This window comes from Pristiophorus japonicus, chromosome 2 (genome assembly GCF_044704955.1).
Source record: "Pristiophorus japonicus isolate sPriJap1 chromosome 2, sPriJap1.hap1, whole genome shotgun sequence".
NCBI lineage: Eukaryota > Metazoa > Chordata > Chondrichthyes > Pristiophoridae > Pristiophorus > Pristiophorus japonicus.
In genome coordinates this window covers 82,280,875-82,301,579 of record NC_091978.1, presented here as the reverse complement: position 1 = coordinate 82,301,579, position 20,705 = coordinate 82,280,875, and positions in this window count along the sequence as shown.

Genomic DNA, 20,705 nt, shown 5'->3' with positions numbered 1-20,705 from the left:
TCAAACTGCCACAGAAACATAGAAACATAGAAAATAGGTACAGGAGCAGGCCATTCAGCCCTTCGAGCCTGCACCACCATTCAATATGGTCATGGCTGATAATGCAACTTCAGTACCCCATTCAGGCCTTCTCTCCATACCCCCTGATACCTTTAGCCATAAGGACCACATCTAACTCCCTTTTGAATATATCCAACGAACTGGACTCAACAGCTTTCTGTCGTCGAGAATTCCACAGGTTCACAAATCTCTGGGTGAAAAAGTTTCTCCTCATTTCGGTCCTATATGGCTTACCCCTTATCCTTAGACTGTGACCCCTGGCTCTGGACTTCCCCAACATCAGGAACATTCTTCCTGCGTCTAACCTGTCCAATCCCGTCAGAATTTTATATGCTTTGATGAGATCCCCTCTCATTCTTCTCAATTCCAGTGACTATAAGCCTAGTCAATCCAGTCTTTCTTCATAGGTCACTCGTGCCATCCCAGGAATCAGTCTGGTGAACCTTCGCTGCACTCCCTCAGATTAGGAGACCAAAGTGCACACAATACTCAAGGTGTGGTCTCACCAAGGCCCTGTACAACTGCAGCAAGACTTCCCTCCTCCTATACTCAAATCCTCTCGCTATGAAGGCCAACATGCCATTTGTTTTCTTAACCGCCTGCTGTACCTGTATGCTTACTTTCAATGACTGATGTACCAGGACACCCAGGTCTCGTTGCACCTCCCTTTTTACTAATCTGTCACCATTCAGATAATAATCTGCCTTTCTGTTTTTGCCATCAAAGTGGATAACGCCACACTTATCCACATTAAACTGCATCTGCCATGCATTTGCCCACTCACCTAACCTGTCCAAGTCATCCTGCAGCCTCTTAGCACCCTCCTCACAGCTCACACTGCTACCCAGCTTAATGTCATCTGCAAACTTGGAGATATTACATTCAATTCCTTCATTTAAATCATTAATATATATTGTAAATAGCTGGGGTCCCAGCACTGAACCTTGCGGTACCCCACTAGGCACTGCCTGCCATTCTGAAAAGGACCCGTTTATTCCTATTCTTTGCTTCCTGTTTGTCAACCAGTTCTCTATCCACATCACTACATTACCCCGAATCCCATGTGCCTTAATTTTGTACACTAATCTCTTGTGTGGGACCTTGTCAAAAGCCTTTTGAAAGTCCAAATACACCACATCCATTGGTTCTCCCTTATCCACTGTACTAGTTACATACTCAAAAAATTCTGGAAGATTTGTCAAGCATGATTTCCTTTCATAAATCCATGCTGACTTGGACTGATCCTGTCACTGCTTTCCATCTTTAATCATTGATTCCAGCATTTTACCCACTACCGATGTCAGGCTAACCGGTCTATAATTCCCTGTTTTCTCTCTCCCTCCTTTTTCAAAAAGTGGGGTTACATTAGCTTCCCTCCAATCCATAGGAACTGATCCAGAGTCCATGGAATGTTGGAAAATGACCACCAATGCATCTTCTATTTCTAGGGCCACTTCCTTAAGTACTCTGGGATGCACACTATCAGGCCATGGGAGGATTTGATCTCATGTTCTGTGGGTTATTAGTCCAAGCCTCTGGATTATTAATCTACTAATATAACCATTATACTATCATACCAATGCAACATGCCTTGTGATTTTTAAAGCATTAAATGATTGTCAGCATTTATTACACATTGTTAGTGCGATAATATTAATTTTACCTTTATTTTTATTTTGAGATGTTGGGACTGATTTTGATGGGACCTCTGTGATCCGCCCCCGAGATAAAAGCAGTTGGAAGCCCAAAACATTTTGATGGTTGAGCTTAATTACCATATTATCACTGAGCTGCCCACTGGTCAGGAATGAGAAATTGGGGTAGGGGTGGCAGAATATCAGATAGCTCCCCAGCCCATGATTTCCCAATTAGTCACTTTAATGGATAGAATATTGCAGGTTGAGGTAAACAGAAACAGATTTTTTTCCGATAATTTTTTTTAATGCATTTATATTCAAAAAGGAGTTAGATATAGTCCTTACTACTAGGGGGATCAAGGGCTATGGCGAGAAAGCAGGAATGGGTTACTGAGGTTGCATGTTCAGCCATGAACTCATTGAATGGCGGTGCAGGCTCGAAGGGCCGAATAGCCTACTCCTGCACCTATTTTCTATGTTTCTATGTTTCTATAACATCATTGTATATACCAACTAAAGGACTTTTTCCCAAAGTTTGTACCATTTTAAGTAAACAAAGGTAATTTGCATCTTTAAGTAACAATAATAGCACCAAGTATTTTCCAGCTATTAATGTAAATATAGTTTAGGTAATAAGAATTTTCCAACTATAGTTAACAGCTATAACATAAGGAATATTCATAGTCCTCTTTGTATAACTGTTTTAAGTAACTGTAGGCAAATAAATCAGATAAGTGACAGACCTTCTTGGTTTTCCTGGGGTGATACCATCAACACCTCATATGCTGTTAATTCCCAGAAGGATGTTCCAGTGTCACCTTACTGATATATCTTGTCTTGTCCCTTACCTTGGCTGTGTCCTGCCCTTTGGGTTTGAGCATGTCCTGTAGGTTTCTCAATAATAACAACAAATAACAAAATAGCAATGGAGATTTAAATGTTTCTCAGATATAATTACAAACTGGATTTGATGATTTTTATTTCTTTCAGGGTAATATTTCACCTCTCATGTTTCCATTATTATTTTTGTTTGGCGGGTGCCTGTTCCCACATCCCACCCAAAGCATTTCGAGACATAATACTGGGCTAATTCTCCTTAATAAATCTCCCGTTTATCTAGAATGTGCTTGTTGAGAGTATTAGCAATGCATTGTATTGATGTTCTAGTAACAGAGCCGTTAATGCACTTGACGCGCCGTAACCTACAGGGTTACGGACCAAGAGCTGGAATGTGGAATTAGGCTATATAGCTCTTTTTCAGCCGGCATAGACACAATGGGCTGAATCGCCTCTTTCTGTGGCGTAACTTTCTATGATTCAAAAGGTGCAGCGTTTAATGTCGATTTGACGTGAAACAATGGGTCATTTTCCTGCTGGTGAGGGAGGCAGGTGGCCAATAATTGTTTTTCCCCCTTCAGGCAAGTTGCCTGTGGCGATGCGATCAGTGGTGACAGCTAGCCCCAATTATTCAGATGAGGCCTGAGGGGCAAATTCTGCTGATCCTCGGGCCTGTTGGCTCGGAAGGCAAGTCTTGGCCTGAAAATTGGCTTCCGAAGAATCCTGAGCAGTGCAGGCCTGATGACTGCCAGGTGAAGGCTTATCAAGAACTGGCGGGAAGAAGAAAAGGCCAAAAATGATAAGTTCCGGGCCCACAATGACAACTTAGCCCTTCCTGCCCTGGACTCCCCAATAGCTGCTCCTGAAACTTAAACCCCGTGAGATGCCCCCATAACCTCATTCCGCCACCTACTTTGTACCAGAAACAGGCCACCAGGGCACTCAATTTTATGCTATTTCCTGCTCTTTCTGGGTGGAAAGTTGAAATATGGAATTTACATGAGGCCCGGAAGTTAAAATAGCCGAGTCCCCATTTCTGGAGTAGCAGATGAATTTCCAACTCACTTTGCTAACCACCCACCCAGAATTCGGCGGAGTTAAAATCAGGGCTGCACGCATTGTGTGCTGGAAGTGGATTTGCAGAGTGTTCTTCCTCACACAGCGAGTTTAGAAAAATAAGCCAAGCAATAGGTCATGGGTCCAGAATATTGGAATTGTTTCACTGAGTCAGACTGGCAGTGGAGGAGAGATGTACTGATTTCCTTCTTGCAATTGCAGAGACCCTGACAGGCACCATGCAGAGAGGATAAAACCTCTTCCCTTACACATGGTTTTATTTGGAACTCTGCCTGCTTTGCTTGTCTTACACACAGTGAAACAGCCTGGGCCTGCTTTCCTCCCTTAGTGTGCAGGGTGAGTTACATTCTTGTCTGTATTCGACCTGAAGTGTATTAGGAAAGAAACTATCTATGATGTTGTGATAAATTCAGGTATATAGAAAAGAAAATGCACATCTGACTGCTGCTGTTTGCTTCGTACCATTTGATTTCAGAACTTTGGGTGTAACAGGCCCTAACTATACTCCTAATAAATAGATATTCTCCCCTTGACATAAACAAGTTACTGGGAGTTCACTAAGGATATCATCATAGGCAGTCCCTCGGATTTGAGGAAGACTTGCTTCCACTCCCAAAGTGAGTTCTTTGATGGCTGAACAGTCCAATACGAGAGCCACAGACCCCGTTACAGGTGGAACAGACATTCGTCGAGGGAAGGGGTCGGTGGAGCTGGTTTGCTGCGCACTCCTTCCGCTGCCTGCGCTTGGCCTCGTCACGTTCTTTATGTTGAGACTCGAAGAGCTCAACGCCCTCCCGGATGCATTTTCTCCATCTCGGGCGGTCTTCAGTCAGGGTCTCCCAGGTGTCAGTGGTGATGTCGTACTTTATCAGGGAGGCTTTGAGGGTGTCCTTATAACGTTTCCACTGACCTCATTTGGCTCGTTTACCACGAAGGAGCTCCGCATAAAGCATTTGCTTAGGGAGTCTCATCTCTGGCATGCGAATTATGTGGCCTGCCCAGAGAAGCTGATCGAGTGTGGTCAGTGCTTCAATACTGGGGATGTTAGCCTGGTTGAGGACACTGATGTTGATCCACCTGTCCTCCCAGGGGATTTGCAGGATAAGCTAATGCTTATTCTCCCACCATTTGTCCTTCCTCCCCATGTGACTGACCTGTGTGTAAATTACACATAGCGATGAAGTTGAGATGGAGAATGCAGTGGTATTAAGGATGACGGATACAAACCATGGCACATCCCAAATTCCAACACGTTGCCTGTAATTTCAAGTTTATAAATAGTTTATTAATTGGTACCTGTCCCTTTCTCTATTCTTCTGTCATTTTCACACTTCGGATATGGATATTTTATCTGCTCTGCACATCCCTTGAGATCAAGTACATTTGCTTGTAATCCTCTGTTTTTCTAGCCGCTGTTTACAGCACTGGAACCACTATAGGATGTACAGTACTGCCTGCTTCAGTGCTGATTTCCTAGAGGAATCCAATTTTCAGCTGTATTCGGGTAGAAAGGTTACTCATGTATCCCAGGCAAACATTTAGACTGTACACTCGGCTTACTTCTCCGTTTATTAATCCTTTTCTCCAGAGTCATCCTTAAAGAGGAGGAATTCTCTTCCCTTGTTGAGAGCACAGTTAGTGACTGTGAGCAATGGGTAATCCCCTGTCCTCAGCCTGTGGTCTGAGGATTTGTAGCTAATTGATGAAAGCAAGCCAGAGGCTGCTGACAGACTCTCGAGAATGCTAATATCTGTTAGTAAATGCAATGTTGTTTAGAATTATTTCTTAATACACCTGTATTTATTTATGTGCACATCGCTATTAGAGCAATATATTGGAACCATTTCATTTCTACAAGCACCTGAGATATGTAGGGCAAGAATATTGGACAACTGGGCCCCAATTTATAAATTTTTGTAAAGTATCTATTTGCATTATCTCCTTGGTGGTAACACATGAATATTAAACAGGAAAGCAAATTAGATGCACCTGCATTGAGTTATGCCAAGAGCCTCTGGGAATGACAGAAATGTATCCACATAACTCTGTGGTCAGTCAACTTTTGTCCCATTATTAATTCTGAAAATATATGTCGATTTTGACCTCCTAAGTGGATTTTGTTCCCAACCCCAATAATAGTGACCATCTAATTCACATTGGTGAGGCCACACTTAGAATGTTAGGTAGACTTAAGTCACTGTGCTTAGAAAAAAAACTATTAAAACATTGGAAATGTTTTGAAGAAAAGCAGCAAGGATGGCACTAGGTATTAAATCAATGAACTATGAGGGGAAGCTGAGGAGTACAAATTTGGTGTTAACGGAAAGTAGATTAAGAAGTGAAGGATAGAAACTATTTTTTTAATCTTGAAGGGAATTAGTGGAATGGAAAATGGAGAAATAATTTCTATGGCTGGGCAAAAGATAATGAGGGGAAATGGTTACATATTCATTACAACAATACTCTCCAAAAGTACTTCATTGGCTGTAAAGCGATTTGAGACATCCGGTGGTCATGAAAGGCACTATATAAATGTAAGTCTCTTTTTCTTTCTTACATAGTAATTACAGCACGGAAACAGACCATTTGGTCCAACTGGTCCATGCCGGTGTTTATGCTGTACACAAGCCTCCTCCCACCCTTCTTCATCTAAACCCATCAACATATTCCACTATTCCTTTCTTCCTCATGTGTTTATCTAGCTTTTCCTTAAATGCATCTATGCTAGTCATCTCAACTATTCCTTGTGGTAGCGAGTTCCACATTCTAATCACTCTCTGGTAAAGAAGTTTCTCCTGAGTTCCCTATTGGAGTTATTAGTGACTATCTTATATTTATGGCCCTCTAGTTCTGGTCTCGCCTACAAGTGGAACCATCTTCTCTATATCTACCCTATCAAACCTTTTCATAATCTTAAAGACCTCTATCAGGTCACTCCTCAGTTTTCTCTTTTCTAAAGAAAAGACCTCCAACCTGTTCAATATTTCCTGATAGGTATAACCTCTCAGTTCTTGTATCATTCTAGTAAACCTTTTTTGCACCTTCTCCATTATCTCCACATCCTTTTTATAATATGGAGACTGGAAATGTTACACTACTCCAAGTATGGTCTAACCAAGGTCCTATACAAGTTTGACGTAACTTCTCTGCTTTTCAATTTTGCTGTATGGTTGAAAAATACGAAAACACAGAGCCAAATAAGTAATTAGTTGATATTCAGAGCTAACTTTTACAAATGGGTTGCTACCTAACGTAATGAATGCAAAGCTGATGGAGCATTCAGAAATTAAAGTAACAGATTTTTCTAATTAAGCTCAGCGAAGAAGGCTATGTTTTTAGCACCAATGCAGAGACAGGTGAAAACTGTCTGCATGGTTCTCGAGAATGGACCTGCATATAAACTGAAATAGATGGGTTGGATGTTTGTTACTTGTTCATATGTGTTTACATCCTCATGAGGCTGCAGTTGGATTGAACTATTTTTACAGAGCCTGTCCAGAAAGTGTGAAGGTGAACCCAGATATTATGAACATGCAGATATCTCCCCAACATCAAAGAACAATTGTGCAGGATTAAACAAAAGGGTTAACGTGCATCAAAGGAGAAACTTGAGCACAGTATAATCATGGGTGCATTTGTATTGAATTGTATTGTAGGTGAGGGAGTGAGAGAAAGGATTGCATTATGCATGATAAATGCAGGCAAATGTTTCTGTATATTTTGTTAAAAAAATCCATGGCATATATGCGGCAAGAAATATCATGATTTTTTTTATATTTCTGAAATGTAGCTATGTCTCTGTGATTCCACTGTGTGGTGCTATCAATGTTTTGTGTTGTTGATTGCACCATGCCCACTTTCATGTTATCAGTGAAACCTTGTCAATATTTTCCTGCAATATGAAAATTGGTAAGTAAAGTGATTATGCAAGTAGTTTAGGGCAGTGGTTTTCAAACTGTGGCCAGCACTTGTCAACCAAGAATTCTGTCCTGACACAGTGAAGGTTTAGAAAAAGAATTAAACCAATTTTTACCATGAATCAGTGCAATAAACTGCAAAGGGGACTACTCTTTAGCAAGCACTTGAGCTTAGGTGGAACATAAGAACATAAGAACAGGAGTAGGCCATTCAGCCTCTCATGCCTGTCTCACCATTCAATTAGATCATGGCTGATCTGTATATCAACTCTATTTACCTGCCTTTGATCCATAATCCCATAATACCCTTACCTAACAAAAATCTATCAATCTCAGTTTTGAACATTTCAATTGACTTGGGGAGCAGGTTCCAAATTTTCACTACCGTTTGTGTGTTTCCTGATTTCACTCCGAAATGGTTTAGCTCTAATTTTAAGATTATGTCATCTTATTCTGGCTCCCCCCACCAGAAGAAAGAGTTTATTTGTATCTATCCTATCAAATCTCTATTACTTTGAACTTATCAATTAGATTACCCTCAATCTTATAAACTTACAGTAATACAAGCTAGGTTTATACAGACTGCCCTCATAACTTAACCCATTAACTCCTGGTATAGTTCTGGTTAATCTGTGCTATTCCTCCTCCAATGCCAATATATATTTCCTGAGCTTCAGTGCCCAAAACTAAACAGAATACTTCAGGGAAGTTCTGATCAAGGTTCTATATAACTGAAGCATAATTTCTTCACTTTTGAATTCTCACCCCCTTGAGATAAAGACTAGCATTCCATTAGCTTTTTTGATTACCTTTTGTACCTGAGCATTAGATTTTTGGGGGAGAAATTCGCCCTGTTTGTGTCTCCCGTTAGCACCTGAGGGTGGTGGTAACGGGCCTTAAGGGGTTACCGACGGGGTGCGGCAAATTCACCGACACCCGCGAACTTCCCTGACGGTTTTACGTTGGCGCTAACACTTACCACTTAGCTCACTTGCGCCCTGGAGATCGTGATGTCATCTGGTGTGCAGCGCCCCGTTACCACCCCGGATGTGATATTCGCTCTCGCCCTCTGCAGCATCGCTGGACGTCAACAACGTCAGCTGCAGGAGGCGTTGTCACCTCGGCTGGCTGCTTGGGGAGCAATATTTAAAGGCAGTGGTGGTCAGGTAGGGCAAAATGTATTTCTCTCCGCAGTCTGGTGCCTTTTGATATCTTTTGACCCCGCGATTTCTCAGCCCTGCACTCAGTGCTTGGGGCTGCTATGCACATAGTGCAGGTCCCGTGGCCCAACACACAGAGCATGTAGAGTGATTGAACCCATCATTGGCCCTTCCCTTTACGCAAGGGAAGGAGCCTCTAAAGACGGCAGCGCTGCACTGATCATTGTTCAGCGCTCTGCCACTACTGCTCCTCTTGGAGTGCTAAAGCCGAAGTTCCTGGGAGCAGCAAATCATTTTCGTCTGGTGATAATTTTGCACTCCTTCAAAAGTTATTGCCCTAAACGGGGCGCTACTCAATTTCTAGACCTTTGTGTTTTGTGTCCTTGGACATCTAAATTCCTTTGCTGCTCCACAACTCCGAGTCACTCACCATTAATTTGTCTTTGTACCATGCTCAAGCTAAATGTGATCGAACCTGTTAGAATAGTTTAAGGTGGTTACAGCATTCTTTCCCTTAGCATTTTTAATGTGAGAGCAAATGTGGAGGAAAGGGGAACTTGAATCTTGTCTCTATGTATGAACAAATGACAGTCTGGAAACACAAAGATATAGAATGATAAACACCCAGGTCAAGAAAATGCCCAAACCCTGATAAGAGAATATATGCCAAGACACCTCATATCACAATAAAAGATCAAGAGCTGGATTTTCGGTCTTCTGCTGCCCCTGCTAGCACCCCGGAGGGGCAGCAATGGTGGCGGTAAGCACTTACAGGCGGGCGGCCAGTTTCCAGCACCCCGCCGGAACATTCAGTGCCGGATTGGAGGGGGTGCGGTGCATTACCGCCTAGAAGTGACGAGCCAGTGTGCAACTCCCCAACAATTTCAGCTGCCGCCTGACTCGTAGCACTCCATAGAGCACCCTGCTGGGACCACCTGTGAAAGCTGGCGGTCTGAGCTGCAGTGCCGCAGTCAGGTAAGTCATGTCGACCTCAGGTAAGTGTGATTGTTTTTATTTTTATTTTTTGGCCATTTATGTTGTGGTAGCGTGAGTTATGTATTTGGAATGTCTTTGATGGTTTTTTTTTCAGGGTTTCTTTTCCCCCCAGCCCTCTCTTAGTGTTCTCCGAGGCCGGCTGTTTAGCTCGGGATTTTCACTTGTTCAGTTGGCTCAGCGCCCTAAAAGAGGTGAGTAACACCTCCCTTAGTGCTCTGCTCCAAACTCCAGGCCCAGCTGATGAATTTTGCTGACTGAGGCACAAACTGTTCCCGGGTGCAAACTTAACCACCCCGCCGCCATTACTGCCCCGAAATGACCAGAACCAAAAATCCAGCCCAATGATTGGCCTATTCACTGGCAGTATGATAAACAAAGCTTGTGGAACAGAGTTGGAGGCCAAACAGATTAGAAGCAAGGTAAAGTCCTCAATATGAGGCCTCAGCAAACGTGCACCTTGAATTGTGTTGTACGTAGGCACAGCCCAAGGAAGCAGAATAGTATAAGAATAAAACCTGTTTATCCCAAGAGGTAGAGCATTCTCAGGGTGGTCAGCAGCCATGCAGACATGTGGATGGTTTGGAGGGCTGAAGCTGGTTGTTCTATGCCTGAGAACCAGGTGATGTTGTTCTCTTGGGGATCGGAGTGCTCTCAGGTAGCCCACAGGCAGCCTAGAGAACCGAAAGTGATCACTCTGGACCTGAGAACCAGGTTGTATTATTTGTATAAAAGCAAAATACTGCAGATGCTGGAATCCAAAATAAAAACGGAAAATGCTGGAAATCTCAGCAGGTCAAGCAGCATCTGTGTATCTGACGAAGACCTGAAACATTAAATTTGTCTCTCTCAGATGCTTCTTGAACTGCTGAGATTTCTAGCCATATTGTATTATTTGTATGTCATTTTGTCACATAATATAACAATGTAGAACAGTTATATGAAACATAATTCTGTTATTAGTCAATGTAAATAAAGCTTGTTGTTTAAAACCTACTCAGGCAAGAATCTGATGGAATTATTATCGTCAGACTAATAACCACAGTTACGACGGGGAAATCCGCAAACAAAAGCTAAATCCAGTTCCCTAACCACAGAGTGAAACAAAAGCACAAGAGAAAGGATTTGAGCATCATTTCCTGACTAATACACGATTGTAACCCGGGTCAGAGTGACAAATCTATTACTACCTCTACTGTCATTTCACCCAAATACTCCATGTCAGAAAATATATAAACTAATGAACTCAGACAATAAAAAAGTAAAACCTTAAGAACAAAACAATGACCTGGAAATTCATGTCATTTGCAACTCCCGCTCATGGGGTGCAAGTTAAAGGGGAGGTATCAGCCTTTAAAAAAAAGATGATGGTGATTATAGCCTGCTTTGAATGCGGGGCCTATGCCACGATCGGTCAGCCTGGCACTCTGCTTGAGTGCTGGGCTGCTGGTATGGTACCCCCACTCCCCAGTGATCCAGGTAGGACTCTTTTATTACTACAGAGTTTGCAACATGGGCCGGTCCCTTTAATTAAGGGAAGAGACCCTCTGATGCAGCAGCGTGTAGCACTGCGCCTCACTCCTGACACGCTCGCCCCTCTACCACCCCAGAAAGGAAGTGGAGCGCGTTATTTTGTAACCCCAATTTATCGTGAGAGGCGAGACTTCTGCGCCTGACGTAAAATCTCATGCTTCACGAGTGTTACCACTCCCAAACGTGGCACAACGTAATTTTTCCCCCTTTTTTCCTTGATTACATTTTTCTGATGTTAATAATCATCCTTTTTCGCACTGTACTTATAAACTCAAAGAAATGACCAAAGAGTTATGGTAGGCTTGCAATGTAACAAGCCCATATCTTGCAGCTGATTATAATAATGACATAAGCTATGGTTGTGTTTGTGTTCACCCTTGAAATATTTGCAGTCCTTCACTAAATTAATGTTAACTTTATAAGGAGTCGGGCTTCATTAATCATATTTACGAACAAGATTCTGTCAAAAATAATTAAAACAGAGGCAGAATGTAGGGGAAAACAACCCAATACAGGACCATGTAAAGCAGAATTAAAATATTCGGTAGTACAGAATTAAAGATGGAATGTTAACATATACAAACTGCGATACATTCACTTTGACTTTTAGCCCAATCATCTGTTTCTGATGCACCAAACAAGCTTACTAGTACCTAGATAGTGGGACAAAAGAGGGAATGAAAATATTTTGGGTCGGTGCTCAGACTGATAATGTTTCAAAAGCGCTGACATAGGATTTCATTTCCTGTGCAAAATGTTGCCTGTATATTAAAATTTGAAGGCAATGAGCGGCAATTGCTTGTGGCATTCAGCTTTTCATATTACAAACACAGGAAATGTTTAAGATGTTGCTATGCCTGTAAAAAAATTCAAAAATGACTGAAGGCATCCTGTTTCTAAAACACTAATGACTCAGGAGAAGAGCACATACCTGAAGGATCTATAGACAACAAATCAGTTTCATGGACTGGTCTGGAACTCAGTGCTATCATTGATTTTGATTTAACAAGCAGATGCTGTATGATCATTCCAAGGAAGTAAAAGAGAATTTGGAGTATCATGCCTCCAGGAGTTATGTCTTGCCAGTGCAGATGCCAGGGAAGGTAACCATAGACTCTCTCTCTCTCTCTCTCTTTGCCATTAGTGTATTTCAAATCCCTGCTGATACTACTGCAGGCATCAGACAGTCAGGAATGTCAAATTCAATTGCTCAGGTTACTGCTACAGTGCTCAGCTGTTTCTCTTTTAACTTCCACAGAAGCAAATGAAAAATGAAAATAATTCTTTGCAATTGCTGTACATCATAGTATATCGGAGCTAATCATTTTTTTTTTTTGCTTACCATTCAGCTATTAATTGTGTTTATTTATCATTCAGAGAAAACTTCAGTCAATGACAGTGTTCTCAGAAATTGGAAAGATTTTCACTCAGTTAGTGTCCAGGTGGCATGTAGTGACTATAATACTATCAAGAAAGATATTTGCTACCTCTCTGGCTCATAGTACAGCTGCTTCATCTTCTCTCAATTATCATTAGGCATAGTATTTTACGAGTGGATCTTTGCCTGATGTCTGGATGTTTGGCATGTAATAATCTTTGTTGAGGCCGATGTATTGAATAAATTGTTCATGTGTGTATTTATGACATCTTTTTCATAGAAAATAGAGATCATCATGGCTCTAAATTCCAGTGCCAAATCCAAAATCCCAGAAAAATTAAAATACAGTCAAGTAACCAAGTCTTATGTTAGTAATAGAGTGCACACTTGGGTTACTAAAAGGATAATTCCATTACCTAGATTGTTATTAGATTCAATTTTCTATACCATATTAATAAGTTGTATCAAATCTTTTTACGTTTTGTATTTTAAATAAGATTGCAGGTCTCTGTATATCTTACAGAAGGTGGCAATAAGTGGAGATTTTTAGAGAAAGAAAACAATATGGAAGAAAATATAAAGAACAGAAGAATATAACAAATAGGAGCACGAGTAGGCCATTTGGCCCTTCAAGGCTGCTCCGCCATTCAATAAGATCATGGCTGACCTTCTACCTCAACTCCACTTTCCCGCACTATCCCCATATCCCTTGGTCCCTAAATCAGGAAAGTATGTGACTCTTCAACATTTGTAATAACCTAACTCGGAATGAATTTACATAAAGAGACAGCTGGCAACTTTAATATTGAATGTGGTAAAATCTTGTGATTATGTTGGTTATATTACCATCTGTCCTGTGATATATAAAGCAAAGCACTTTTTAATGACCTCAATCACCTTACCACATTAAATGATAAGAAACTTTTTGAATTTTCTGCCACATCAATGCAAAATAAAATGATAAAAGGATTTGTTCATGTTGATACATTTCTGGAGGGGAAATTCCAGAACAAGTGGCAATCGACTTGAAATTTGAGCTAGGTCATTTAGGAGTGAAATCAGGAAGCCACTTTTCACACAAAGGGTAGTGAAGATTTGGGGCTTGCTCCCCAAAAGGCTGTGGATACTGAATGGACAGTTTCAAGACTGAGATTGATAGATTTCTGTTAGGTAAGGGTATCAAAGAAAATGCATTAAAGGCAGGTAAATGGAGTTGAGATACAAATCAGCAATAGAATCATACAAATTTATGGCACAGAAGGAGGCCATTCAGCTTATTGTGCCTGTGCCGGCCGAGAAAGAACGACCCGGTCTAATCCCCCTTTCCAGCCTTCTAGGTTACGGCACTTCAAGTGCCTATCCAAGTACTTTTTCTATGTACTTTTTAAGGTTTCTGCCTCTACCTGCCTTTTGTGCAGTGAGTTCCAGACCCCCACCAACTGTTGGGTGAAAAAGGTTCTCCTCAACTCTAATCCTTCTGCCATAGAATCATAGAAATTTACAGCACAGTAGCAACATAATTTGGCCATTTGCTAGTGCTGTTGGGGATGGTTTAAACTAATACAGCAGGGGGATGGGAATCTATGCAGGGAGACAGAGGGAAGTAAAATGGGGGCAGAAGAAAAAGGTAGAAAGGAGATAAGGAATGGTGGAGAGCAGAGAAATCAAAAGCAAAAATCAAAAAGGGCCACCTTACAACATAATTCTAAAAGGACAAAGAGTGTTAAAAAAACAAGCTTGAAGGCTCTGTGTCTCAATGTGAGGAGCATTCGTAATAAGGTGGATGAATTAACTGCTCAGATAGCTGTTGACGGAAATGATGTAATTGGGATTACGGAGACATGGCTCCAGGGTGACCAAGGCTGGGAACTCAACATCCAGGGGTATTCAATATTCAGGAAGGATAAACAGAAAGGAAAAGGAGGTGGGGTAGCGTTGCTGGTTAAAGAGGAGATTAATGCAATAGTAAGGAAGGACATTAGCTCGGATGATGTGGAATCTATATGGGTAGAGCTGCGGAACACCAAAGGGCAGAAAACGCTAGTGGGAGTTGTGTACAGACCACCAAACAGTAGTAGTGAGGTTGGGGACAGCATCAAACAGGAAATTAGGGATCCGTGCAATAAAGGTACAGCAGTTATCATGGGTGACTTTAATCTACTTATAGATTGGGTAACCAAATCGGTAGCAATACGGTGGAAGAGGATTTCCTGGAATGTATAAGGGATGATTTTCTAGACCAATATGTCGAGGAACCAACTAGAGAGCTGGCCATCCTAGACTGGGTGTTATGTAATGAGAGAGGATTAATTAGCAATCTTGTTGTGCGAGGCCCCTTGGGGAAGAGTGACCATAATATGGTAGAATTCCTCATTAAGATGGAGAGTGAAACCGTTAATTCAGAGACTAGGGTCCTGAACTTAAAGAAAGGTAATTTCGATGGTATGAGACGTGAATTGGCTAGGATAGACTGGCAAATGATACTAAAAGGGTTGACGGTGGATAGGCAATGGCAGACGTTTAAAGATCACATGGATGGACTTCAACAATTGTACATCCCTGTCTGGCGTATAAATAAAATGGGGAAGGTGGCTCAACAGTGGCTTACAAGGGAACTTAGGGATAGTATTAAATCCAAGAAAGAGGCATATAAATTGGCCAGAAAAAGCAGCAAACCTGAGGACTGGGAGAAATTTAGAATTCAGCAGAGGAGGACAAAGGGTATAATTAGAAGGGGGAAAATAGAGAATGAGAGTAAGCTTGCAGGGAACATAAAAACTGACTGCAAAAGCTTCTATAGATACGTGAAGATAAAACGATTAGTGAAGACAAATGTGGGTGCTTGCAGTCAGAAACAGGTGAATTTATAATGGGAACAAAGAAATGGCAGACCAATTGAACAAATACTTTCGTTCTGTCTTCACTGTGGAAGACACAAATAACCTTCCGGAAATACTAGGGGACCGAGGGTCTAGCGAGAAGGAGGAACTGAAGGAAATCCTTATTCGTCAGGAAATTGTGTTAGGGAAATTGATGGGATTGAAGGCCGATAAATCCCCAGGCCCTGATAGTCTGTATCCCAGAGTACTTAAGGAAGTGGCCCTAGAAATAGTGGATGCATTGGTGATAATTTTCCAACATTCTATAGACTCTGTATCAGTTCTTATGGATTGGAGGATATCTAATGTAAACCCATTTTTTTTAAAAGGAGGGAGAGAGAAAACAGGGAATTATAGACCGGTTAGCCTGACATCGGTAGCGGGGAAAATGTTGGAATCAATTATTAAAGACATAATAACAGTGCATTTGGAAAGCAGTGACAGGATTGGTCCAAGTCAACATGGATTTATGAAAGGGAAATCATGATTGACAAATCTTCTAGAATTTTTTGAGGATGTAACGAGTAGAGTGGACAAGGGAGAACCAGTGGTTGTGGTGTATTTGGACTTTCAAAAGGCTTTTGACAAGGTCCCACACAAGAGATTAGTGTGCAAAATTAAAACACATGGTATTGGGGATAATGTATTGACGTGGATAGAGAACTGGTTGGCAGACAGGAAGCAAAGATTAGGAATAACGGGTCCTTTTCAAAATGGCAGGCAGTGACTAGTGGGGTACCGCAAGGTTCAGTGCTGGGACCCCAGCTATTTACAACATACATTAATGATTTGGACGAAGGAATTGAATGTAATATCTCCAAGTTTGTAGATGACACTAAACTGGGTGGCAGTGTGAGCTGTGAGGAGGATACTAAGACGCTGCAGGGTGACTTGGGCAGGTTCAGTGAGTGGGGAAATGCCTGGCAGATGCAGTATAATGTAGATAAATGTAAGGTTATCCACTTTGGTGGCAAAAATAGGGAGGCAGAATATTATCTGAATGGTGATAGATTAGGAAAAGGGGAGGTGCAACGAGACCTGGATGTCCTGGTACATCAGTTATTAAAAGTTGGCATGCAGGGACAGAAGGCGGTGAAGAAGGCAAATGGCATGTTGGCCTTCATAGCGAGAGGATTTGAGTATAGGAGCAGGGACGTCTTACTGCAGTTGTACGGGGCTTTGGTGATGCCACACCTTGAATATTGTATGCAGTTTTGGTCCCCTAATCTGAGGAAGAGCATTCTTGCTATTGAGGGAGTGCAGCAAAGGTTCACCAGACTGATTCCCGGGTTGGCAGGACTGACATATGAAGAAAGACTGGATTGACTAGGCTTATATTCACTGGAATTTAGAAGAATGAGAGGGGATCTCATAGAAACATACAGAATTCTGACAGGATTGGACAGTTTAGATGCAAGAAGAATGTTCCCATTGTTGGGTAAGTCCAGAACCAGGGGTCACAGTCTAAGGATAAGGGGTAAGCCATTTAGGACCGTGATGAGGAGAAACTCCTTCACTCAGAGAATTGTAAATCTGTGGAATTCTCTACCACAGAGAGTTGTTGAGGCCAATTCATTGGATATATTCAAAAAGGTGTTAGATGTGGCCCTTCTGGCTCAAGGGATCAAAGAATATGGAGAGAAAGCAGGAATGGGTACTGAAGTTGCATGATCAGCCATGATCATATTGAATGGTGGTGCAGGCTCAAAGGGCTGAATGGCCTATTCCTGCACCTATTTTCTATGTTTCTATGTTTCTATTTCTCTGTGCCGGCCAAAAAAGAGCGATCCAGCCTGATCCAGCTCTTGTTCCGTAGCCTTGTAGGTTACGACACTTCAAGTGCATATTCAAGTACTTTTTAAATGTGATGAGCGTTTCTGCATCTACCATCCTTTCAGGGAGAGAGCTCCATACATCACCACCCTCTGGGTGAAAAAAGTTCTCCTCAACTCTCCTCTAACTTTCTACCAATTACTTTAAATATATGCCCCCTGGTTATCGATCTCTCTGCTAAGGGTGGTAAGAAAAGGCTGACTGGCTATGTACAAAGACAAATAAGATATAAACAGAAATGTCTCGATGAATTAAAGACATTTAACACTCAAATAAATAAGGTTGAATTCAAGGAACAACTAAAAAAAAATGAAGGCTACTATTAGATCAGCAAAAGGCTAATGGAAAAAAGGGTTCGAGACACTGTGTCAGTAATGCGAAGAGCTTTTATAGTTATGTGAAGAGTCAGAGAACTATCAAAGACTATTGAGCCACTGAAGGGTTTTCAAGTTTACAAAGGACTAACTAAGTATGGTGGAAATATTAAATTAGTACTTTGTATCAGTCTTCACCGTTGAAGAAGATGCTCGAATAAAAACAGTAAAAGGGAATATTATTTGAATGGGGAGAAATTACAACATGCTGCGGTGCAGAGGAACCTGGTGGTCCTTGTGCATGAAACTCTTTTTGGAGTTCATCTGCAAAACAAAAAAACATTAAACGGTGCCACCCGACCTGGGTGACACTCCAGACATTTACAAGGCCCTTTTTTTTTTTCCCCTTTTTTTTTTGGTTTTTTTTTTTGTGTTTTCCTTTTTTTGGTTTTTTTTTTGGGGCACTAAAATCACAATTTTCCCCAGTGCCCCCTATAAAAGGGAAGGGGGACACTAAAAGCACCGGCAATTAAAACAAATTAAACTTAAAAACGTAAAATCAAATTAAAATTTGGTTGCCGGGCGTGATGATGCACTCCAGTCCCTCCGGTGCCCACCTCTCGCGGAAGGCCGCGAGCGTACCGGTGGACACCGCGTGCTCCATCTCCAAGGACACCCTGGACCGGATGTAAGAGCGGAAGAGAGGCAGGCAGTCAGGTTGAACGACCCCCTCGACCGCCCGCTGCCTGGACCGGCTGATGGCACCCTTGGCCGTGCCCAGGAGCAGTCCTTCGAGGAGGCCCTCGGACCTACCCGCTCCCCTCTCCTTGTGCATGAATCCCAAAAAGTTAGTTTGCAGGTGCAGCAGATAATCAGGAAGGCGAATGGAATGTTGGCCTTCATTGCGAGAGGGATGGAGTACAAAAGCAGGGAGGTCCTGCTGCAACTGTATAGGGTATTGGTGAGGCCGCACCTGGAGTACTGTGTGCAGTTTTGGTCACCTTACTTAAGGAAGGATATACTAGCGTTGGAGGGGGTACAGAGACGATTCACTCGGCTGATTCCGGAGATGAGGGGGTTACCTTATGATGATAGATTGAGTAGACTGGGTCTTTACTCGTTAGAGTTCAGAAGGATGAGGGGTGATCTTATAGAAACATTTAAAATAATAAAAGGGATAGACAAGATAGAGGCAGAGAGGTTGTTTCCACTGGTCGGGGAGACTAGAACGAGGGGGCACAGCCTCAAAATACGGGGGAGCCAATTTAAAACCGAGTTGAGAAGGAATTTCTTCTCCCAGAGGGTTGTGAATCTGTAGAATTCTCTGCCCAAGGAAGCAGTTGAGGCTAGCTCATTGAATGTATTCAAATCACAGATAGATAGATTTTTAACCAATAAGGGAATTAAGGGTTACGGGGAGCAGGCGGGTAAGTGGAGCTGAGTCCACGGCCAGATCAGCCGTGATCTTGTTGAATGGCGGAGCAGGCTCGAGGGGCTAGATGGCCTACTCCTGTTCCTAATTCTTATGTTCTTATGTTCTTAGAATTTAATAATACTAGTTTTGTTCGTAGACATAGACATAGACATCGAGCCTGTACCGCCATTCAATGAGTTCATGGCTGAACATGCAACTTCAGTACCCCATTCCTGCTTTCTCGCCATACCCCTTGATCCCCCTAGTAGTAAGGATTACATCGAACTCCTTTTTGAATATATTTAGTGAATTGGCCTCAACAACTTTCTGTGGTAGAGAATTCCACAGGTTCACCACTCTCTGGGTGAAGAAGTTTCTCCGCATCTTGGTCCTAAATGGCTTACCCCTTATCCTTAGACTGTGACCCCTGGTTCTGGACTTCCCCAACATTGGGAACATTCTTCCTGCATCTAACCTGTCTAACCCCATCAGAATTTTAAACATTTCTATGAGATCCCCTCTCATTCTTCTGAACTCCAGTGAATACAAGCCCAGTTGATCCAGTCTTTCTTGATATGTCAGTCCCGCCATCCCGGGAATCAGTCTGGTGAACCTTCGCTGCACTCCCTCAATAGCAAGAATGTTCTTCCTTAAGTTAGGAGACCAAAACTGTACACACTACTCCAGGTGTGGCCTTACCAAGGCCCTGTACAACTGTAGTAACACCTCCCTGCCCCTGTACTCAAATCCCGATGCTATGAAGACCAACATACCATTTGCTTTCTTAACCGCCTGCTATACCTGCATGCCAACCTTCAATGACTGATGTACCATGACACCCAGGTCTCGTTGCACCTCCCTTTTTCCTAATCTGTCACCATTCAGATAATAGTCTGCCTCTCTGTTTTTACCACCAAAGTGGATAACCTCACATTTATCCACATTATACTTCATCTGCCATGCATTTGCCCACCCACCTAACCTATCCAAGTCACTCTGCAGCCTCATAGCATCCTCCTTGCAGCTCACACTGCCACTCAACTTAGTGTCATCCGCAAATTTGGAGATACTACATTTAATCTCCTCGTCTAAATCATTAATGTACAATGTAAACAGCTGGGGCCCCAGCACGGAACCTTGTGGTACCCCACTAGTCACTGCCTGCCATTCTGAAATGTACCCATTTACTCCTACTCTTTGCTTCCTGTCTGCCAACCAGTTCTCAATCCACGTCAGCACTCTACCCCCAATCCCATGCGCTTTAACTTTGCACATTAATCTCTTGTGTGGGACCTTGTCAAAAGCCTTCTGTAAGTCCAAATACACCACATCAACTGGTTCTCCCTTGTCCACTCTACTGGAAGCATCCTCAAAAAATTCCAGAAGATTTGTCAAGCTTGATTTTCCTTTCACAAATCCATGCTGACTTGGACCTATCATGTCACCTCTTTCCAAATGCACTGCTATGACATCCTTAATAATTGATTCCATCATTTTACCCACTACCGATGTCAGGCTGACCGGTCTATAATTCCCTGTTTTCTCTCTCCCTCCTTTTTTCAAAAGTGTGGTTACATTGGCTACTCTCCACTCCATAAGAACTGATCCAGAGTCTATGGAATGTTGGAAAATGACTGTCAATGCATCCGCTATTTCCAAGGCCCCTCCTTAAG